At 42.1% G+C, this 22,623-nt stretch overlaps 1 long non-coding RNA gene across 1 annotated transcript; it reads left to right on the top strand.

Annotated features, from left to right (window-relative positions):
* Positions 1-9,404: 9,404 nt before the first annotated feature.
* LOC132649767 (uncharacterized) lies at positions 9,405-20,870 on the top strand. The gene is made up of 3 exons (XR_009588295.1): positions 9,405-9,456; positions 13,508-13,600; positions 20,591-20,870. It is a non-coding gene; the product is annotated as an uncharacterized LOC132649767 (long non-coding RNA).
* Positions 20,871-22,623: the final 1,753 nt, after the last annotated feature.

The raw sequence follows: 22,623 nt of genomic DNA, 5'->3' as shown, positions 1-22,623 counted from the left end.
AGAGTCCTCCTTCTTGCTTAGCTTCTTTAGGTATACAGATTTTTTTAAAAAAAATCTTTTAAAATCTTAATTCTCTTCCATTGGTGTTTCTTGAATAGAATTTACCTCAGTTTCAAACTTCATTGTCGTGGTTCAGATTGCTAGTATCTTACATCAGACTTGTTAAACAATCATTCATTTAATGCTCTTCAGTAAAATATTTCTAAAATATTACAATGACATCAATCTCCCTTTTAAAATCCTGTATCTCTATATTTCAGTCAGTAAGTTCAGCATCCATTAGCCTGCTTCTTGGAGCCTTTCCCTTTTCACACTTATCCTTCTACCAGCTATGCTGTGGTCAGCCTTCAATATCCCTTTCACACTATTGCAAATGAGCTTGCCTCAGCTCCTTTATTCTTCTTTTGTCCTGTGAATCTTCACATGATTTTAGTTCTTCACAAAATTGGCCCTTATTTGTTTTCATCCATAGCTATGTTTGTTATACTTTTTTTTCCCCATTCCTTGGTCCCATGAGCTTCCACCCTGTCTTTACCATAGGAGGTAACAATATATTGACATGTCATTTTTTTTGTTTGCATGCCCGGAAAATAATCTTTAGTTAAATTGATCTTCCTCAGAGCAGGATAAGTGAGGAACTCATTAATTCTTATCAAGAAACAAACTAACTAACAAACAAACAGGATAGAGAGTTATATAAATGTGCTAAATTAATTATCTGTACTGTCTCACCTCTTAGGTATTTTTTTGCTACTTCTGAAGTTATACTAACTTCATTTTATTTGAAAGAAAAGCTTTATATTTTTATCAAACAAAATTACTGAGTTGAGCCTTGGGGTAAAAATGAAAACAAAAAGAAATTCTTACTCATAATTTACTTGATAGCTCAAATAAAATTTAATAAAGTGTTTTTTCTATACACTAATGGGAAAAAAATTAAACACCAGAGACTTAAAAACCCTAAGGAGCAACATTATATAAATGTCCTTATGTAAATGAAAGGTTGAAACAGGGAAACTAACATAAATGTTTCCTGCTAATCCCTATATGTTTAATATCCTGGTATTTTTGTTCCAATCAGGGAATGCTTATTTGCATATAATTTTTATATTAAGATATGAAAAAACAGTCCCTTTGCATTTTGTGTTGGCATAGTGAATACAGACTGCTAAATCATATATGCCTAGTTTTCAAAAGTATTTGTTAATGAATCATACTTAAAATATTGCAACACATATTGTCACATAATGCATGCAGATAAGATGGTCACTGTAGAGAAACAAGCTACATCTTAACTATATAACATTGCCACCATTTTGTTAATGGCAGGAACAGCTAAAATCTTAGCAAAAATTCTTGATACATCATTCACTGTCATTCTCAGGTTGCATGTTAAGTTTCAGATTTATCCATCCTTTATTCTGGTGCTTTGCCTTCTGTCTCCCCATTTCTTCCTCTTCCCACCCAAGGAAACTCCTAGTGAAAAAAAATGTTTTGAGCATAACGTTAGACACATTTTACATGGATTATTTCGTATTTTGTTATAGCCGACCATGGAAACCTAACTATGGCCTTTCCAGAGTAGGTAATTTTCTCTTATCTCACTGCCTAGTAAACCAAATCCTGGAAAATATTATTATTCCCTCCATAGCAAGTGAAATAAATGCAGACACAGCAGATACTTACTAAATATGCTTTGATTAATTGAGTGCATTTGGACTTTCTCTTCTGTTTAATGTTTACAGTATTAATCACCATCTGTGGCTTTGCTGAATTCTTCTATAGTTATATACAAACCAAGCATGAAGCTTCATACCCTCTGTGTGTCTGCGAAGCCTTCAGATTAATGGAGACTTATAGATCAGATTTGTAGATACACATTCCTATGTGTTTTTTAATTTTTTATATATTTATTTATTAAAATTTATTCACTTTGTATCCCACTGCAGCCCCCTCCCTCAGCTCCTCCCAGTTCCACCTTCCCTCCCTCTTCTCCCGTTATGCCCTTTACCTAGTCCCTTGTTAGGGGAAGACCTCCTCCCCTTCTATCAGGCCTCCTCCCCTTAGTTTATCAGGTCTCATCAAGGCTGGCTATATCATCTTCTTCTGTGGCCTGGCAAGGCTGCACTCTCCAGGGAGAGGTGATCAAATAGCCAGTCACTGCGTTCATGTCAGAGACAGACCCTGTACCCCTTACTAGGGAACTGTACCCCTTACTTGTACATGTACCCCTTACTTGGAAACTGAGAAGCCAATGGGCTTCCTTTGCACAGGGAGTTAGGTCTTACTCAGCAATTAAAAACAAGGAAATCATGAAATTTGCAGGCAAATGGATGGAACTAGACAAGATCATCCATAAGGTATCCCAGAATCAGAAAGACACTATGATTTATACTCACTTATTGGTGGATATTAGCCACATAAAATAAGCTAAATATACTAAAATCTATAGTCCTAAAGAAGCTAAACAACAAAAAGGACCTAGGCAAGATGCTTAAGCCTCATTCAGAAGGGCAAACAGGATAAACATCGGAAGTAGGAAAAGACAAGGAACAAGACAGGAGATTTCCACAGAGGACCTCTGAAAGACTCTACCCACCAATGTATCAAAAGAGATACTGAGACTCATAGCCAAACTTTGGGCAGAGTGCCAGAACTCTTATGAAAGAAGGGGGAGATAGAAAGGGGCCTGGAGGGCCTCTGAGTGGGGTGCAGCCTTACCAGGCCACAGAGGAAGACAATGCAGCCAGTCCTGATGAGATCTAGGGCCAGCTGAGGCTAGGGTCACATGGAAGGGGAGGAGGACTTGGAGAGTAGAATGTAGACTTGGAGAGGGGAATGGAAGGAGATGAAGGAGGGAGGGTGGGATTGAGAGGGAACGAGAGAAGGGGCTACAGCTGGGATACAAAGTGAACAAACTGTAATTAATATAAAAAATTTTAAAAGAAATTAAAAAAGAAAGGTGGAACAGAACATTTTCAAGGGGGGAGAGAGAGAGAGAGAGAGAGAGAGAGAGAGAGAGAGAGAGAGAAAGAAAGAGACCTGTAAGGGACAGGAACTCCACAAGAAGAACACAGCCAAAATATCTGGACCCAGGCGTGGCTGTGGAGACCAATACTCCAACCAAGGACCATGCATGGAGAATGGAGAGGTGTTTGTTTGTCTGTTTTGGTTTTGGTTTTGTTTGTTTTGTGCTCTCTTCTTTCCTAGTGCTCTCTTGCTGACTTATTACTATTATGGGGGATAGAAATATAAGAAGTAAATTCATGTTCTTTAATTAAGTGCAATATATAGTCCTGCAAAAGAATGTTTCCATGTATTTAACCTACAACTATGCTCCTCAGGAATACTATGATGTTGTAAATGTAAACAGAATTTCCAAAGGTGTTCTTTGCTTCACACTTCAGAGGTTATGTTATAAAGAAAACGTAAAAGCACTTTTATGAGATGAATCTTTTTTTAAAAGCTGGGTGAAGTGGTTGACGCCTGTAATCCCATCACTCAGGTAGGCAGAGGCAGGTGGATCTCTGTGAGTTTGAGGCCTGCCTGGTCTACAAAACGTGTCCAGGACAGCCATGGCTGTACAGAGAAACCATGTCTCTGGAGAATAAAAAAGTTTTATTAAAGCAAAATGAAAGCTTGGGAGTAATTATATAGACAGAATGTCTGCCTTCCATCTGGCAGGAAGAAGTGGGGAAGGGCAAGCCAGAAAACTCATTCCTGCAGAAATAACAGAAATCCAAAAGATGAAAAAGTTGGTTTTCTATCATGTCTCAAATTATCTGCAGCTTAATTCAGGCAAAAACAACCACAGTCGCTTATTATCTCTCCCAGCCCTTGTATCCAGTAACCCAAAGCAGCTGTTTACCAGTTGGTCATCTGTCCTTACCATGATCCCAATCCTTGTGTTGAAACCTTCAATCCCAAAATGGTGGTACATAGAAATAAAGCTTTGGGGGAGGGAAATAGGATAAGCTGAAATCATAAGGATGAGGAGCTGGATTGATGGACTTCTTTATTTGCTATTTATCATATAAAGTCCCCATAGAAGATTACTGTAATTCAAAAAGACAAGCCCTCAGCAGAACTTGGCTGTGCTGACACCTTCATCTAGAGCCTTCAGAACAGTGAATGAATGCAGTTTTTCAAGTACGGCTGTCTATGACATTTTTATCATGTTAGCCGAACTGTGCTGACTACTTCATGTCTCTGTTACAGCAGGATTATGACTGAGACTGAAGCCATCCAAAAAGCTTCCTTTCATCTTTATGCTGAGGACGATGGGGAACTCACTTCTTACTTGGAGAATGGCAGTGTCAGAAATCCATAAGTGTCAGAAATCCATAGTGACTTCCTCTATGTTATTTTTTACACAGTGTAACCAAGATGATCTCATGCTGGCCTCATGGTCCAGAATGGCATGCTTCAACAGTAAGACAAAGCTACATGATAGGATTTGACCTGTGTTAAGCAGTATCATTTCCAGCACATGGTATTAGTTAGAAATTAGTTATTGAAGCCAACCCCTACAGAAAGGAGAACCAGGACCCTTTCCCAGACAGAAAGGGCAGAAAACATGTACCTGCTTTTAAAGCCACCACACACACACCCTGTGGAAAATCATCTGCATGTGTACCCATGGTGTTAATTGGAAGAGGAGGTTAAAGGGAGCTTATCTAATAAGGAACAACACGAGAGAGTGATCACAGGACTGTTGAACAACAGAAAGCAGATGAGGGCTGTGTTTCTCGTGTCACCTCCTGAGTCCTCTGCTTTAATTTGCTTTCTGCTGTAGTGCCAGGAAGTATCTTCCAATTCCTAGTTTGTCCTTACTCTCTTGGGTTCATGTGTTTGCCTTTCCTAATACACTGGAAAAGCTGAAGCTTATATCAGTGTACAAAAGAGACAACCTAGTCACCTTCTTTGAACTTTTGAGAAGCTCTTGTTCCATTCTCAGGGGATCAGGGTTACTGATGTATGTATCCCTTGACCTTATTCACGGTGTTCCATCCATGCTGCAAAATCTGTTGCCATTCGTGCTAGACCTGTTCAGATAAATGTATTTACCAACACATTAGCACCATGTTTTACAAGTTCTGTCTTTATCCCTCTCAATTTTGGGGCTTTTCACATCAAAAATATATATACTAGACTGTTTAGCATTCCTGTAGATGTGACCAAATACATGACACAAACAATTGAAAAGTGGAAAGAGGGTTTTTCTTGGGGGGAGGGGCTCACATTTTCAATTGTTCAGTCTATAGATGCTCAGGCATAATATCAGTGCAGTGGGAGAGGGAGCCAAGGAGCTCTCTTACCACTGTGGGTTGGAAACAGGAATTGCCTGGGACGGCTTGCCTTTCTCTCATAGCCTGTGTGATGATGCAACCTCCATTGAGAGAGTACACCCCACTTTATTTCACTCTCTTAGGTAATATTCTCACAGGCATACCCAGAGAAGTTCTTTTGCAATCACCTAGATGCTTCTCAATCCAATCAAGATTAATCATCATTAGTTGCTTGGTTTTCCTATAATGAAGTGTCTAATGTGTACAGGATGCTGTGTCTAGGTTACCTTTTTAAAATTTATTTATTTATTCACTTTACATTTCTCCTCTCCTCCCAGTCCTACCCTTTCTCCCTCCCCTTCTCCCCTATTTCTGAGAAAAGGGAAGTCCGCCTACCCACCCACCCCACCTCATCACTTGGCATGAGAACTGAGTTTGTTCTCTTCCCCTATGGCTTGGTAAGGCAGTCCCATGGGGGGGGGGAAATGACAAAAAAGAAAGCACCAGAGTCCAGGTCAGAGACAGACCCCACTCTCCTTACTAGAACACCCACATGAAGCCAGAGCTGCCCATTGGCTACAAATATGTAGAAGACCTAGGTCCAGTCCATGAAACATTCTTGGTTGGTGCTTCACACTCCCACAGGCCCCTCTGGGCCCTGGTTAGTTGACTCTGTTGGTCTTCTTGTGGAGCTCCTGTCACCTTTAGCTCTACTGCTGGTGAGAGTGCAAACTTGTACAACCACTTTGGAAATCAATCTGGCGCTTTCTCAGAAAACTGGAAATAGCTCTACCTCAAAACCCAGCTCTACCACTCCTGGGCAGATACCCAGAAGACGCTGCACCATTTGCTCACCTATGTCCACAGCAGCTTTATTTGTAATAACCAGAATTTTAAAATAACCTAGAAGTCCCTCAACTGAAGAATGGATAAAGAAACGGTGGTACATATACACAGTGGAATACTATTCAGCTATTAAAAACAAGGAAATCATGAAATCGGCAGAAAAATGGATGGTATTAGAAAAGATCACCCCGAGTGAGGTAACACAGACCCAGAAAGACATACATGGTATGTTCTCATAAGCAGATTTTAACCATGTAGTCAGGATAAACATACTACAACGCATAGACCCCCAAGAAGGTAAATAATGAGGACCCACGGGAACATGTCTAGGTGATCTTGATTTAACCTCCAGATGTTCCTGCTCTGGAAAACACCTACTTGCAGAAGTAAGATGTGCTCTTGAAGCCATCAAAGTCAATTTTATATATTCACTAGCCTGGTTCATTCTGAAAATAGTCTTTCAGATTGTTTCTTCTTTGGCAGATCATTTGTCTCCGTTTATTAACAAAAGACAAAAATCTTGTATATTTTCCCAAATGACAAAAAGATAACACGAGACCTTAGTTGGGTAGAGATTTGAGGGACCTTAAGTGACAATTAAAATGTAAGGTGGATGAGGTTCTGCCTGCCTGTACTCGTGGTTCTTGGTAGCTAGAATCAGAAAGATGGCTATATTTTTGAGAGTTCATATTGGTCAAATATAATGAGTGTCAAGCCAGTCAACGTAATATAATAAGATTCTATGTGAAAAAAAAAAGAAAGAAAAAGAAAAAATCAAAAAGAAGGAAGAAAGGAGAAAAGGGAAAGAGAAAGAAAAATACCAGGACCCAGGTTTCATTTTTTTCCTTATCCAGTGTGCCAAATAACTTTCTGTTTAAATGTGTAATGGCTTCAATTAAAAGGTGTTTACAGAGTACTTATATAAAGTACATATACATATGTTCAATTATTGCTAGATTTTATGTAAATAAATTGAAATAAACCTTTCAAAGTCAGAAGACTGTTCTTAACATAGAATAATGTGCTCTTTTTTTCTTTCTCATCTAGTTTACATTAGGTTTTGTCTGCCATCTAGTGGAAGATTGACAAATCACATGTAAAAATTTATAAAATTCTGTATTGGGGTTTCAAACCCATTTGTCTACAAATATAGTAAATTTCCATCTTGGTTCAAACTTGTCTAGAAATTTACTGATGTCTTTTGTGTGGTCTTGTTTATTACACTATACATTTAGAAATGGTAAATAACTACCCTCTGAACAGCACGGTAATCCAAGCGTTTTTACTCCACCCTTCACCCCTCCCCCTTTCTTCCCTCTCCTTTCGGCTGCTTGTCCATTTACTCAATCTTTTTAAATAATCAAATCCTTGTTTCTCTGATTATTTTTAGTGCCTTTTTAGTTTCTTGCTTTTATAAAACCTTTGAATTTTTTCATTTGGTTATTTATTTTAATTTTCTTATTTTTGCTGTAGGCATTTGCAGCTTCAAATATCCTTCTTTGAACAGCTTTTGTTACATTTCAGTAACTAAAGCCGGGAAATGATGGCATACACCTTTAAAACCAGCACGTCCGAAGGCAGAAGCAGTGGGATCGCTGTGATTTTGTGGGCAGCCTGGTCTACAAAGTAATTCCATACAGCCAAGGCTACACAGAGAAGCCCTGTCTCAGGAAACAAACAAAACAAAACAAAATTTCATAACTAATGAGTTATGCATTTAGTTTCATTTGGTTGGAGGGTTGTTGTTGAGATTTTTTATTTTATTTTTGTTAATTTCCCTGTTGATTTACCTACTAGTGGCCTGTTCACTCAATGGTTCATTGCTCAATCTCCATTTGTTCAGCTGTCTTCTGTAGTTCTATAGTGATTGGTTTCTAGTTTATTTCTTGTGACCGGAAAAAATACACAAATTATTTTAATTTTACCGTGTAAAACTTGCTTCATCTTGTAGAACATTCTATCAGCTTAGAAGAATGTCTAGTCTGAGGCAGCTGAATGGAATATAGTGTGGTTGTCCCTTAATACCATATGATCTCTAGTGTCATGTAACTTTGGTAGTTCTTTTCTATGTATGTATGTATGTATGTATGTATGTAGTGTGACATGGAGCAAGGGTCTGGGTGACCTGATACGGTGTTGCATTCGCTTGCTATTACTGCCTTGAGGTTTATTCTACTCTCGTTTTATGATCCTGGGTGTGTCAATCTCCACTGGGTATGTTCACAGCAAGACTTCGATGGGAAAGGCGCAGCTGTGGCTGGACTAGGTAGAATGGCATTGACTCTGCTTGGGGAAGAGAAGAAGAACTTGGGCTGCTTCAGTCTGGAGAGTCAGTTCAGTTTCAGCTCCTTTACTTGCAGCACAAAGGCTGCAATGTGCAGGACAGAAAAACCCAGTCAAGTCTGATTCCCTGGAACATACAGAGTATGCTCTTCCCAGAAAACATAGCAGTATATATCACAGAGTTGTTACTGAGTCACCTGTGTTTTTGCTCAGGTGCAACTGCTCAGCTTCCTTAGATATCCTGGGTGTATCTTGCTGTCTTTACTGTGCAGTAAAGTATTTTTCATTAGTTTGAGACCTAGACCATCAAGGACAATACCACCTAATTTGACACTAATGGGAAAGGGCATCAGCAACTAGGATTAAGGTTCATAGTGTAGCCTGGCTATAGGGTTGGACAAAGCATTGCTAGCTTCCTACTCAGGGATACTGTTTTGTCAAGTGAACATAAAACATTGTATTTAGCCTCAGGGGGAAAGGAATGAACAGGCTGATTGTCCATGGACTAGAACTTGCTCTAGCAGTGAGCCCAGTTTTACAGTGGGCACAGCACCGTGGGCCATGGTCAGAGCAGGGCACACAGCGTCAGCTCTGTCTTCAGGATAGCTCATCATCCACGTGTAAAGAAGCTCCTGTCAGCTGGGTTCAGAGCCTGTGCGGATTGTAAGAGTCTCCATCAGTAAAAACTGGAATTGTCCTAAGCAGGGAAGAGGTGGTGCTGTCTTCTTGTCTACCTCTTCCCAAAGAGAGAAATCCTTCTTAGTTCTCATTCAAGACTCTAGGTGGGTGAGATAATAGGGACAAGACGTTTGTTTTTGTTTTTGTTTTGTTTCCTTTTGTGTGACTCTTGGCCATTTTGGTTTCTGTACTCTGTGGCCCAGCTTCTTCTGAGGGAAGGCCCGAGTGCTTCCAGGCAGAAAAGGGTGAAGTGTGGGGTCAAAGATTCTGCCTCTCCCAGGAACACCAGGAACACGAAACAAGATCGGTGCCAGAAGATCTCCAGTTCACCTGGAGGTGCCGGAGAAAAGATTTCTCTGCGGTAAGTGTTACTACTCATTTTTTCTGGGCCGCTAGCGTCAGGCCAGTGGCAGCAGGTTGCTCAGGGATCCAAAACCCGAGCCAGGTGGCACTGCGGGCCCTGCCTGCTGGGGCGAGTTGGTGGCTGCTTCAGGAACTGCTAGCTGCTTCTTTCCGCAGAAGAGCACTGTGGTGGGCATGAAAGGCAGAGGATTGAGGGTGAGTGGGGGAAGCTCAAGGCAGCCAGCATCTCGTGGCTGCCTGACCAGCAAGCAGTTAAGCCTGAGGAATCCTTTAGGAGAAAGGGAGTCCTCTTTCCCCAGAATAAATAACGAGTCTCAGATGATCTTTGATAAAGTAGATGGTGCTGGCCCCTTTTATTTCATGGGAAACTGGAACTTATAAACCTAGGGCAGTGGGAGGAATCATTGGCTGGGGCTAGGAAGCTGGCAGGGCTGTATTTGCATGGGGAAAGATAACAAGAGACCAGCTCACGTGACTGCCCGCCTGTAGCCTTGAGTGATCACCTGTAACCTGGGGAGCTGTGTCGTGTGTTCTGGAGGCAGGCACGGAAAACAAGGAGAGAGCTCTGTTCCACACCTTCTGTTCTGAGGATGAGATTTCAGCCTCAAGTTTGAGATTTCCAAGGTCTGAGCACGCTCCAGTCTCACCAGTCCCATGCCAATTCCCCTGGAGGAACAGTCCTCAAGCCCCACAACTCCTTTCGTTTTATAGAGGAGAGGTGTTCTGATCCGATGTCGGGAAAGGTTTGGTACTGAACCAGAATGGGACAGTCATTCTGCACTGTTATTCATTGGGCATTTTAAAAACTGGATGAGGCAGGGTGCAAGCATCGAAATAAAACACAGCATTATCTTTGGGCTAATAAAGGGCAGGGGCAGGAGCACACAAGATTACTGAACCAACGTAGCTGCTTAGTGGGTTGACATCTCAAGGGCAAGTCTGTACAGAGTTTTTTGAGGGTATTAACAATGGTTTCAAATAACATTTGATACGTATACATAGAGAATGCATTTTCCTCATTACTGTGCAAGTTCCCCCATGTGTGGCAGTCATTAAGTCTAGCTCTCCTGTTTTGGAGCAGGACCCAGCAAGTGAGTTCATCTGGAGGAATTCAAGGCTTGTCAGTGGTGGGAGTCATCACCTGCTCAAGCTTGTCTTGGAAATCTCCAGGTGGATTTGCAGATGATTACTATTAGGGTCAGGGCAAATCCAAGGGGAATGGCAAGTCTCTGGGGTAATAGTTTCCTCTTCCTTGTAGACTTAGGCCTGAGAAATAATCACAGGGGTTGGGTTGAAGATGCCAGGCAATGGAACATCTATGCAGAAGGTTATTTTTACACCATAGGAAGAAACGCAGGTAATGCACAGCTTAATCCAGGAACAGTCTGATTGGCAGTGCATCCTGCAGGCCTAGAAGAGAGAAGAAGGGGTAGGGTAGATGTTTGATTAAAAAGGAGGAATGTTCTGAAAGTCCTGACCAGTGTCATTTCTTCTGGCTGGAGTTATCACAGGAGAATCTGTAGGCCCTTGAGAAAGTGTTAGAGGAACCTCAATCCTGGTTCAGCTTCTTCCATTATTATCCCACCTGCTTAAAGTAAATGAGGAACAAAACACCATTGTTAATTATATATCTGGCAGTCACAGCTTCTCTTTGAAAAATTAACTGGTTTTAGTAGCTGTTAATCTAGTCCATTTGACCTGTGAGGTGGTTTTTTGAGGCTTATAAACATTCTTAAGCTTACAAAAAGAGAGATTTTTAGATTTGTTCATATTACCATTGTTTGCAATCTGTAAACAATTTTGGGTTAAAAGCATGAACAGGTATCTAAACAAGTTTTTTTGGAAACCCAGAGTCCAGCAGCCCTCCTCAACTGCCCTCAGGATGGCAGTGTGGGGAGGAGACTGGAGAGGGGGTCAGGATTCCCAAATGCTTCAGGCATCCTCCTTTGCCCAGCAAACTGGAGTGGGCAGGGTGAGTCAGAACGTGCTAGGTCCCTCATGCTCCTGACTTCAGGGTTGGGACGATCTCTGAGAAGGGCCCAGTTTTGGTGGATGCTGTTGCTATGACCACCAGCCTGGTGACCTGGGGCAGGGCCAGTGACATCTTATGGTTCCAGCTTTGCCCACTGCCCATAACAGGCTGTGCACAGCAACCAGGGCCTTGAGCAAGGGTGAGGATGGCACAGTCAGGGCTGGCACCACTAGGTGCCTGCAGGGAAAGTAAGATCGTCTAAGCCAGAGGGAGCAGTTATTCTATCCCAAACTTGAAATGCACAGAGACAAATCTAGTCAACATAACCTGTTGACAATGTCCCCCTCTGTGCTCCTGTGGAAAAGGCTCCCGGGCCAACAAGATGCCATCTTGGTCCTCAATTCTCCTAACTTGTTGGAGACATTCATTCCTGAAATAGGGTTCCTACTGTAAAAAGAGTGGATTGAGTAGGGAGGAGTGACAAATATGCTGCCCATCTTTGGGATATTTAAGGTGCCAATCACCTCTGTAAGAGTGGTTTTGTCCAAGGTATGTAGATGCCATCCTCCCTCACTGCCTGTCTGAGTTCTTTAAAATCTTCAGCCTGGTATGGATACCAGTAAGGTGCTCTATTCTGTGTGGGATTAATATTAACTGGAAATGCTCGAGATTCCTGAAATTCTGGCTCCCCTTCTGGAGTCATGATCAGAAGGAGAGATGGAGTTTGCTGGAGTTTTAGTTTGAGTTTTTTTGTTGTTTTGTTTTTGCAAAGGAATCCCGGAGGTTGCAAAGCTGTTGTCTTGTGAAGGATTGTGGGAGAGAGGCCATTGGGTTAGGCTTCTCTTTTAATTTTTTTGGCAGGCTTTGAAAGATAAGGTGTGTGGTTTTGTTAGCTAGAGGGAGGGGAAGCAGGGACCACCCCCTCTGCTGTGGTAGCTGGAAGTAGAATAGGAGGAGGGGAAGGTGACATGTTAGATACTTTTATACTGAAGTCCCGTCCGCAGCAGGGGAGTTGGATGGAGGGAACAGAGGTGGGTGAGGATGACAACTTTCTTGGCATTTTCTCCATCCTCTCTGAGAAGTCATAGTTGTGTAAGGGTGGGAATATAGTTTTGATTTCCCATATTAATTGGGTCCTTGTGTCAGGGCTGTAAATATTATTCATGGCCATGTAAGGTGCTATCTCCTCCCAAAATGAGGACATTTCCTTTTTCATTGAGTTTCATTTCATTTCATTTTAAAGATCTGGGGGTCTTTTCTATGTGATGAGCTATTTCCCATTATAGAGAAAGATAGGAAGTATTGATGGTGAGACAGTCAACTTTCTTGAGTCAATCATCTCCAGGGATTGGCACACCCTACCAATCACAAGCCTGTCTGCAGCTGGCAGTCATACTAATTTTTGATCTTCTCCCCTGAATCCTGGTGTGTGTGTGTGTGTGTGTGTGTGTGTGTGTGTGTGTATACATTAGGAACTTCTGGATAGCCACCTTACTGTATTCTCTCAAACTGGCTCTCTTTGGTCTCCACAGTCACAAGCTATGATGAAGCCCGCTATCATCCAGGATAATCTCCCTGCCATAAATCCTGGGTACTCGTTACTTCTCCAGCTCCTGGCCCACCCATCAGACAGGAAATACTCAAAAGAGGGAGGATTTATTTTGACTCTATGGGGAAGACATGACAGAGAAGCTCATTGTGGGCAAAAATAGAGAGAGCAAGACATGAAGGAGATAGGCAAATATAGCCATAAATATCCAGCCCCAAGACCTGATCCCTCCCACTAGCTCCTTTCACTCAAAGCTGCCAGGACCTCTCCATAGAGAGTCGCCTAGAAGACATTACAGTTTCAAAGCATAGCAAACTAAAACTTTTGTTACATTTCCAGAGTCCTTTTCATGAACCATACATAGTCGCAGTAACTCATCATTGTACACACTGAGTGTCTGGCAAGAACTATTTTAAAAGAGAAATGCTGGGTCCATTCTTCTCACCACAGTGCCCATACTTGAAAAAGTCATTTTGGACCGTCCTCATGACAGCAGTATTGTTGAGTTATGGCTGCTTTCCCTTTCAGCTTCACATATCACTTAATATGATTCAAGAAGAATTTAAAAAAGAACAAAATAGGATCTGATGATACTGGAAGTTGGTGCAATACAGATTCAAGGTAAATAACTAATGCTGTATTTTTATCTAATCTTTTAGATTTACTAAATGATAGTACATGTACATATTCACATGAGAAACATTCAGTGAAACAAGGTCTTTTATGTTCTTATATGAACACACCTCTCCATACACAACTACATATGTTAACATATAGGTCTCTGGGCATATCAAACAAATTCTGAATTTCTCAGCCATTTTACACTCCACAATTTTGTATGTCATGGGAAATTTTTGCTATATGTTAGAGAGTTAAAGTTGAAGTGAATTTTTCAGATATCGTACTGTTTTTCCTGGAGCTGTCAGCTATGGAGAATACGCATGATTGGTAGAATACAGAAGCCTTAAAATACTGTTTTCTCTGTGTTGATATTTGCACAGTAGGAATTCTGCAAGTCAGTACTACCGATATCTGCTGGAGATAGAATGTGTTTCATACTTAAGTTTGCAAAAACACTGAAGGAGAAGATTTATGGTGTGTAAGAACACTGATCTTATTTATTTGTCTGGTTACTACAATTGCGTTTGGTGTGCAATATTTCTCAAACATTTTATTATGGGGGCACTTTCCCATAAAGTATTTGTAATTATTTAGCTAACTGTTATTTGTAGGAGACAGCATGTGTGGGCTGCTGTAGTTCTTGAATGTGAGGATTTTATTATGTCAGTGTATTTAACATTGTTTCTTTTTTCTTTTTTTGGTAATTTTTTATTGGCATGTGTGCTTTGTAGTAATGAGTTTCATAAGACGCTTCCATTTTCCAGCTTTTCCGATGCTCTCACCATACTATCTTGATGTGTCCTCCCCTCTCTCGTTCTGCAGCTGTGTAATCCAGGCATGGGGTATACGGTGGAGACAGAAACTATACAGTCACTGTCAGTGTCAGACACATACCGTATCAGCAAAAACATGAGAGAAGAGAGCATAAATGACATTTCAAATATTGCTTGTCATTCTCCATCCAGCAGAAGTCAGCGTCTCAGCTGCCAGCTTCCAGACAAAGAGTAGAGCTACCAGGATCCGGGTTCCATTTCTCTCAGGAACAGCTGGAGTACTTTAGGAAGAGGCCCATGTTCTAGGCAAGGCTCCTGGTCTCACCTCGGGAGGTGGAAATAAGGAGTTTTCCACTGGGCTGTTACAATTAGCTCTTTTAAATGAGATTGTCAGTATCAGAGGCAGTGGAAATTCGGGAGCTCCAGAAGCCTGTGATGATACTAAAGTGTTACAACCCTTTGGCTAAGCCGCTGAGTTAAAGGCAGGGATGTGGGCGAAAGCCCTTGCCTGGTTGGCTTGTAGCGCAAACACAGGCCCGGTGAGACCCAGGCTCGGCAGGCTGGAAGGCAGGTCTGGTGGAACACAAGCCAGGCGAGACACGGGTCAAAGGCTGCCGAGGCAGTCCCACGGGCCAAGGAATGTTGGAAGCTCACTTTAGCCTGCAGCACATGGCCGTCCAACCAGCGGTCAAATCCTGGTCAGTGCAGAAGCTCAAGGTTGTCGGGCAGGCTCCAGCCAGCCTAACTGGCAGCCAAGACCCGGGAGTTCAGCAGTGAATCTCCAGAGAGGAGAGGAGCCCTACCTCCCCCAGAATAAATGATTAGTCTCCATCAGCCATGGTGGAAAGCTGATGGTATCATTAAAACATGAAGTACCCAGCACTTTTATTTCATGTGAAATCAGGGACTTACAAGCCTTGGGCAGTGGGAGGGGTTTCCAGGGTGAGTGTGTTTGATTCGCTGGGGCTAGAAATGCTAGAGAATACTTGATTTGCATGTAGTGTAGCACAGTATCTCATTTACATGCAGTGGCATGGCTCAATCACAAGAAGGAAAACTTAATTATTCTATGGGTTGGGGAAAATCTCCAAGTACAATTGAGGGTCATCAGTGGAAAGGTGAGACATCAAGACATCTTATTCGCATAGGTTGGGTATCTTCAGGATACCCAGGTGCTTGCTAAACAGGATTTCCTATAGGAAAAGGTCCAGCCTGTAATCTCCCCTGAGGGCTATGTGACACTCCTCACAAGATCTAGGTTACCCGATCAGGCAGGGCGGAGAGAAAACCCCATTGAGGAAAGGGAGTCCACCATTATAGATTAAGCACAGAGACCATCTGGAGATGTCAGACCTCAACAGTCCAGGAGGGTTCTGCACGTGCTATGTTTGTGTGTGTGTGCACATGAATACATGCATCTGTGTGTGTGTGTGTGTGTGTGTGTGTGTGTGTGTGTGTGATCCTGTTGGACTTGTTTTAAACGTAGAGAATATTAAATCATGACAAGAGTTTGGGTTTGAGAAAGTAAGAATAAAATATGTGTGTGGCATCGAAATGTACTCTTAAAGTATAGACAGGATGGATCAGGGACACATGGCCATGTCTGGAGGGAAACCAGGGCCAAACACAATTGATGTTTGTAACATGCATGTTTTCCAGCAGGGGTTAGTTGTGACATGTCTATGACACATGTGGGTAAAGTGCCCTGCCCATTTCAGGTTTTATGTAATTTCCCTAGTTCCGTCCTGGCTATTTCAACAACAACAACAAAATTGTTCTTGATATCTCACATGTTGATCTACCCGTTTCCTCTAACATTTTCATCTACGCATGCATTTTCTCCCTTGTTAGTAGAGCTAACAGTCTTAAATAAAACAGAAAAGATAAAAAGTACAGTAAAGTGACACTCTAGATTTTGACAAGATGTTATTAGATTAAACACAGAGATATTCCTAATAGCATTTACTTTTGCCTCAAATCCCCTTTTTATTTTTCTAGAGAGTCCATATATGCTGGATGTATGGCCATCATGCGGAGGCCAGGAGTGAAGAATATGCTAGTAAATTTTTCAGAGATATCAGTGAGGAAATATGCAACATTGACACATACTGACATTTCAAATCGATCCCAGCAGAGGAAAACATGGAGTTAGTCAATTGGCATGGAGCACGTCTCGCCCCTGGGGGCAATGGTCTCCTGAACCTACTCAGACCTCGGACACCACCACTGCTAGTTCTAGAACTGACGCAGGATGTTCCAACGAGGGGTTAAGGCTTCTCATAATATTTCCTATAAGCCCACACCTGTTTGTCTATAACCCCCATTTTTATTCATTATTAGCCAGATAGAGCCAAGTAATTGTGGTAATGACACTTGCTTTTTTGCCCAATGCTGGAATGCTAGTAAATTTAGGTATGCCCTGGTTACTCGCATGCCTCACTGGGTGCCTGTGCCCATTGATGCCCCTCACGCTATGACTCTCTTCAGACAGAAAAGGGATCTTGGAACTACAGCCACCATTGTTACTACCATCTCATTGACGGCTGTTGGAGCTACCACCAGGGCATTAGCCATGAGTCATACTGGGCAGACTGCTCAGACCCTGAATAATCATTTAGCCAATGTAGCTCATGCCTTAGTTGTACATAAAGGAATTAATGCTCAACTAAAAGGAAGCTTGATGGTGTTCAATCAGAGGATTGACCTCTTGCAGGAGCAAATTGATACCCTATGGCAAATCGCTCAACCTGGCTGTCAATGAAAGTATGCTGGACTTTGTGTCACTAGCATACAACATGAGAATTTTTCCTGTGCTGCAAATCTGTCTAAACAATTGTCGAGCTATATTTTAGGTAATTGGACTGGAGAATTCGATACTATGATGGAGCAGCTGAGAGTGGCCATTGTCAGAGTAAATTCTACCAGAGTGGACGCAGGACTAGCCACAGGATTATCAACATGGATTGCTGCAGCCAGGAATCATCTGAAGGAATGGGCGGGCATAGGAGTGTTAGCAGGCCTTCTGGTGTTGGTCACCTTGGTTTGCCTGTGGTATATATGCAAGATTAGAGTCTCACAACAGTGTGATGCAGCCATGATCATTCAGGCCTTTACAGCCATTGAAGCAGGACATTCTCCCCAAGCATGGTTGGATACCATAAAAAGCTAAAATGATACGCTCAGGATGCGAGGCTAAGCACTGCACTCAGGGTCAGCCGCTTTGGACCCAGAGAAGAGCATGTCTGATTGCATGCGGGTTGATGCCCCAGGTCCCGCCTCTGAGAAAAAGGTATCGGACGGGTCTGATGCTCTTTGGGTGGATGACACCTAAATGAACATCGGTACAAAGTCCCAATTTATTTCTAATATCAGAGATCAGACCTCTACTCTTGCCTGATGCGTCTAAAACAAAAAGGGGGAACTGTAGAGAGCTGCGGAATGCTATGCCTTAAAGATGGAGCTGGTTTCCGCCTTCCACCTTCCCGATGGTGAGTGCTCTCTGTCACGAACAACTCCACATTTGGCTAAGGCCGAGGATCTGGCTTGCTTCCATGTATGTGGACCTATCTGCATTGCCCCCGTGGCACGCCTGGGTTGGCTACCCAGAGGCTATTTAAGCTGTGGGCTGGCTTTCCCCGGGGTCCGAGGATTGTTCAATGTTCCTGAATAAACTGCATTGAAAAAAAACAAAAAAAACAAAAAAAAAAACAAATCGATCCCAGCCAAAAAAAAAAAAAGTTTTTTGTTTTTTTTTATTTATTTTATTTTTTTTTATCAGTTACATTTTATTAACTCTGTATCCCAGCCGTGTCCCGATCCCTCATTCCCTCCCAGTCCCTCCCTCCCTCCCTCCCTCATCTCCACCGTGCCCCTTTCCAAGTCCACTGATGGGGGGGACCTCCTCCCCATTCATCTGATCCTGTTTTATCAGGTATCTTCAGGACTGGCTGCAAAGCCCTCCTCTGTGGCCTAACAGGACTGCTCCTCCCTTCGGGGGTGGGGAGACCAAAGAGCCAGTCATCGAGTTCCTGTTAGAAATAGTCCCTGTTCCCCTCACTTTGGGAAACCAATTGGTTACTGAGCTATGTGGAGGTTCTAGGTTTGTTTTTTTTTTTTTTAAATCAGGAGATTTTAAAGACTTTCTTATGTCTATTTTCATTCTGTGATCCTTATGCAAATCACAAAAAACTAAATAATGTTCTTTACTTACTAGAAAAGAGAATATACCTCTTCCCTCTCCAAGGTTTATAGACCATCTTCCTACAAATGCCTTAGGGCTCAGCTGTTTAGAATGAAGATAAGATTGGGGCAGAAATATAAATTTTCGCTTGGCACCTTGAGCCATCGTACATACAAGCTCTGCTATGCCTTCCTCGCTGTCCATGTTCAAGCTCATATTTCTTAGCATTCCCAATTATTTTTCTCCTTATATTTTTGCTCTTCCTGCTCACTGCACTAGGACAGACATAAACTGACTATGTGATCCAGCCCATGTTTTGACAACATTAAAGCTCTGTTGACTATTTTGATATCCTTATATGGAACTACTGGATCCTGAAAGCTTTCCTTTCCATGTGGATCCTTTCTGTCTCAGCAAACTTGGAATAAAGACAGAAAAATTCAGTGGCTTTTACCTCCTCACCTTCCCTCTGCTCATGTGTAGTAAATATGACTATATGTCATGCATACTGTCCAGCAAATCACATAACACATTCCGTCAAACCCGGGAACATAAAGTTACTACCATTTCACCCTCCACTCTGCCATCTATATTAGCTTTATTGCTGCCTGCAAATATCATTTTACCTGCTGAATGGAGTAAATGACACACAGGAAAATATTTATAGTGACATTCTCAAGTCGGATGGGTTTCATTTCAGCTCAATATGCTTATCCAGCTTTGATCTCTTATGTCCTTCTGATCATAAATCAAGTTAATACCAGCAACAGGGAAATAAAAGTCTTAGAAGTAACTCAGCTCCACCTGACCTCAGTCCTCACTTTTCAAGGCCTCTGGCACGTGATAGTCAGTCTTGTACGACATTACAATACTAGTTCGGATTGGTAGAGGGCCCAAGGCTTTGCATTTTTAACAGGTTCTAAGATGATTTGGACACTTCTAAAGTCCCATAATTCATGTAATTGAAGCAACAACCATTCAATATATTTGTACTAGCCCTGGATGTATAGTAGTCTCCCTTCAAAAGCATGTGAAACAAAATACTTATTCAACGCTGTCTTAGAGTATCTAAGCATAAATTGTCCTGATCAGACAATATAAAATTAAAATAGCAACCTCAAACAGCATGAAAGTCAAATACGTTGAAAAATAATAGCAAGTAAGATCCTGTTAATAACAGCTTAGTTTTAATGTTTTGTGTTTTTGCTTCTGTAAACAAGCTTGGTTGCCCCAACTGCACAAGATGGGCTTGACCACACTTGGGCAGGAGGTTCACAGACAGGAAGTACACAAGCATGTAGCTTGTCCCTGAATGGATGAAGAAAGGAAGTGTGTAGCCTTGTTGGTTTTGCCTCCATAAGCCTCTGACTAATGTATTTCACTACTATACTCTGGAAATCCCAGGTATGCACCTACCCCGTGTCCATCATCCTGGGCAGAGCCGTGCCTGCCTGCCTACTGCCATGCTCCCTTCCATGACATCACTGGACCCACCCTCTGAAACTGTAAGCCACAATAAATCCTTTCTTCAAAAAAAAAAAAAGTATAGTTACCTTGGAGCCCCCACCAAAAAAATTCTGCAAAGCATTACTGTTTATCATTGCTACAGATAAATATATCTCACTCTTAGGTCATTAACTTAGCTCATCCAAATCACATATGAATGACAACAACAAAAAAGACCAGAGGTGATTTTCTTCTTTTAATGAGAAAACCATAGTGATAACATTTCAGTTCAAACTTCTTTGAGTTAAAAGAGGCAGGTCACAGAAGAGCTTCAGTATCTCAAATACACAGAGCTTCAAGCAAAAACACTGATCTGTGCTTGGAACACACCTAACGTGAACTCTATCCAGAAAGGTATGAGGTAGCTCAGACAATGATAACAAGTTAAAAGACCGACAGCTGTTGCACACTTACTTATCTGAGTATTTTTATAGATAACTTTTCAGAGACAACCTGCAATTCTATTTTTCATGTACTTGCTTGTATTTTTTAAATTAATTTATTTTTATTCACTTTACATCCTGGTTGTAGTCCCCTCCTTCCTCCCCTCCCAGTTCCACCATTCCTCCCTTCTCCTGCCCTTCTCCCTCCTCACCTATTCCTCAGAAATAGGAATTTCCCAGCTCATCAAGTTGCATTAGGAGTAAGCACATCCTATTCCCCTGTGGCCTGGCAAGGGAGTCCAACCAGCTGGAAGTGATAAGAAAGCTGGAAGGTGAGTCTGATGTTGTCTCCTCTTCCCTTACTAGAGGACCCACATGAAGGCTAAGCTGCCCATCTGCTACATCTTTGTAGGGGGCCTAGATCCAGTTCATGCATGGTCCTTGGTTGATGCTTCAGTCTCAGCCAGCCGCTCTGGACCCTGGTTAGTTGGCTCTTTTGGTCTTCTTGTGGAGCTCCTGTTACATACAGGTCCTTTTCTCTTTTCTGCTACTTTTTCACAAGAATCCCGAAGTGTCGCCCAATGTTTGTCTATGAGTCACAGTATCTGTTTTGAGGTGCTTCTGGGTGGTTAGTCTCAGAGGACAACTCTGACAGCCTCCTGTGCATTGAATGCACAGGAGTCTACCGCAGAAGGCATCTGAAAGACTCTAACTAGCAGTGTTTCAAAGAAGACACTAAGACTCAAAATCAAATCTTCCGCAGAGTACAGGGAATCATATGAAAGAAGGGGAGTTAGTATTATGGGGAAAGGATAGGAGCTCCACAAGGACCAAATATATCTGGGCACAGGGTCTTTTCTGAGACTGACATTCAACCAAGGACCATCTATGGATATAACCTAGAACCTCTGCTCAGATGTAGCCCGTGGTAACTCAGTAACCAATTGGTTTCCCATAGTAAGGGGAACAAGGACTATTTCTAACAGGAACTCAGTGGCAGGCTCTTTGACCTCCCCACCCCCCAAGGGAGGAGCAGTCCTGTTAGGCCACAGAGGAGGACTTTGCAGACCTGATAAAACAGGGTCAGATGAATGGGGAAGAGGTCTCTCCCTATCAGTGGACTTGGAAAGGGGCAGGGTGGAGATGAGGAAGGGAGGGTGGGAATGGGAGGGAATGAGGGAGTGGGATACAGCTGGGATACAGAGTTAATAAAATGTAACTAATAAGAAAAAAATAAAAATTAAAAAAAAAGTGCCTCTTGAATAAATGCTACTTTCTTTGTATGGAACAAAACCCACAAATTAATTTATCAACAACAACCAGTACACAAATATCTTCTCTGGGTATCATTTATTTTCACTAGGAAAAATAAATTTAGTGTATTCCATCCTTCCTACCAGCAAAATAAATATACATTATCAAACATGGAATATTTAAATCTTTCTTTTTTAATTTTTTATTAGTTACATTTTATTAACTCTGTATCCCAGCTGTATCCCGCTCCCTCATTCCCTCCCAAACCCTCCCTTACTCCCTCATCTTCTCCCTGCCCCTTTCCAAGTCCACTGACTGGGGAGGACCTCCTCTCCTTTCATCTGACTCTGTTTTATCAGGTATCTTCAGGACTAGCTGCAAAGACCTCCTCTGTGGTCTAGCAGGATTGCTCCTCTATGGGGGGGTGGGGAGGTCAAAGAGCCTGCCATTGAGTTGACTATTTCCTGTCAGAGATAGTCCCTGTTCCCCTTGCTATGACAAACCAATTGGTTACTGAGCTACCACGGGCTTCATCTGAGCAAAGGTTCTAGGTTATATCCATACATGGTCCTTGGTGGAGTGTCAGTCTCAGAAAAGAGCCCTGTGCCCAGATATATTTGGTCCTTGTGGAGCTCCTATTCTTTCCATGTTATACAAACTCTCCCTTCTTTCATATAATTCCCTGCACTCTGCCGAAGGTTTGGTTATGAGTCTTAGTATCTGCTTTGATACACTGCTAGGTAGAGTCTTTCAGGGGCCCTCTGTGGTAGGCTCTTGTCCTGCTTGTTTTCTCCTACATCCAATGCACCTCCCATTTGTCTTTCTAAGTGAGGATTGATCATCTTATCCCGGGTCCTCTTTCTTGTTTATCTTCTTTAGGTGTATAGATTTCATTATGTTTATCATATCTTATAGGACTATATGAGT

This window comes from Meriones unguiculatus, chromosome 21 (genome assembly GCF_030254825.1).
Source record: "Meriones unguiculatus strain TT.TT164.6M chromosome 21, Bangor_MerUng_6.1, whole genome shotgun sequence".
NCBI classification, from domain to species: domain Eukaryota; kingdom Metazoa; phylum Chordata; class Mammalia; order Rodentia; family Muridae; genus Meriones; species Meriones unguiculatus.
This window is presented reverse-complemented; position numbering and strand designations above follow the sequence as displayed.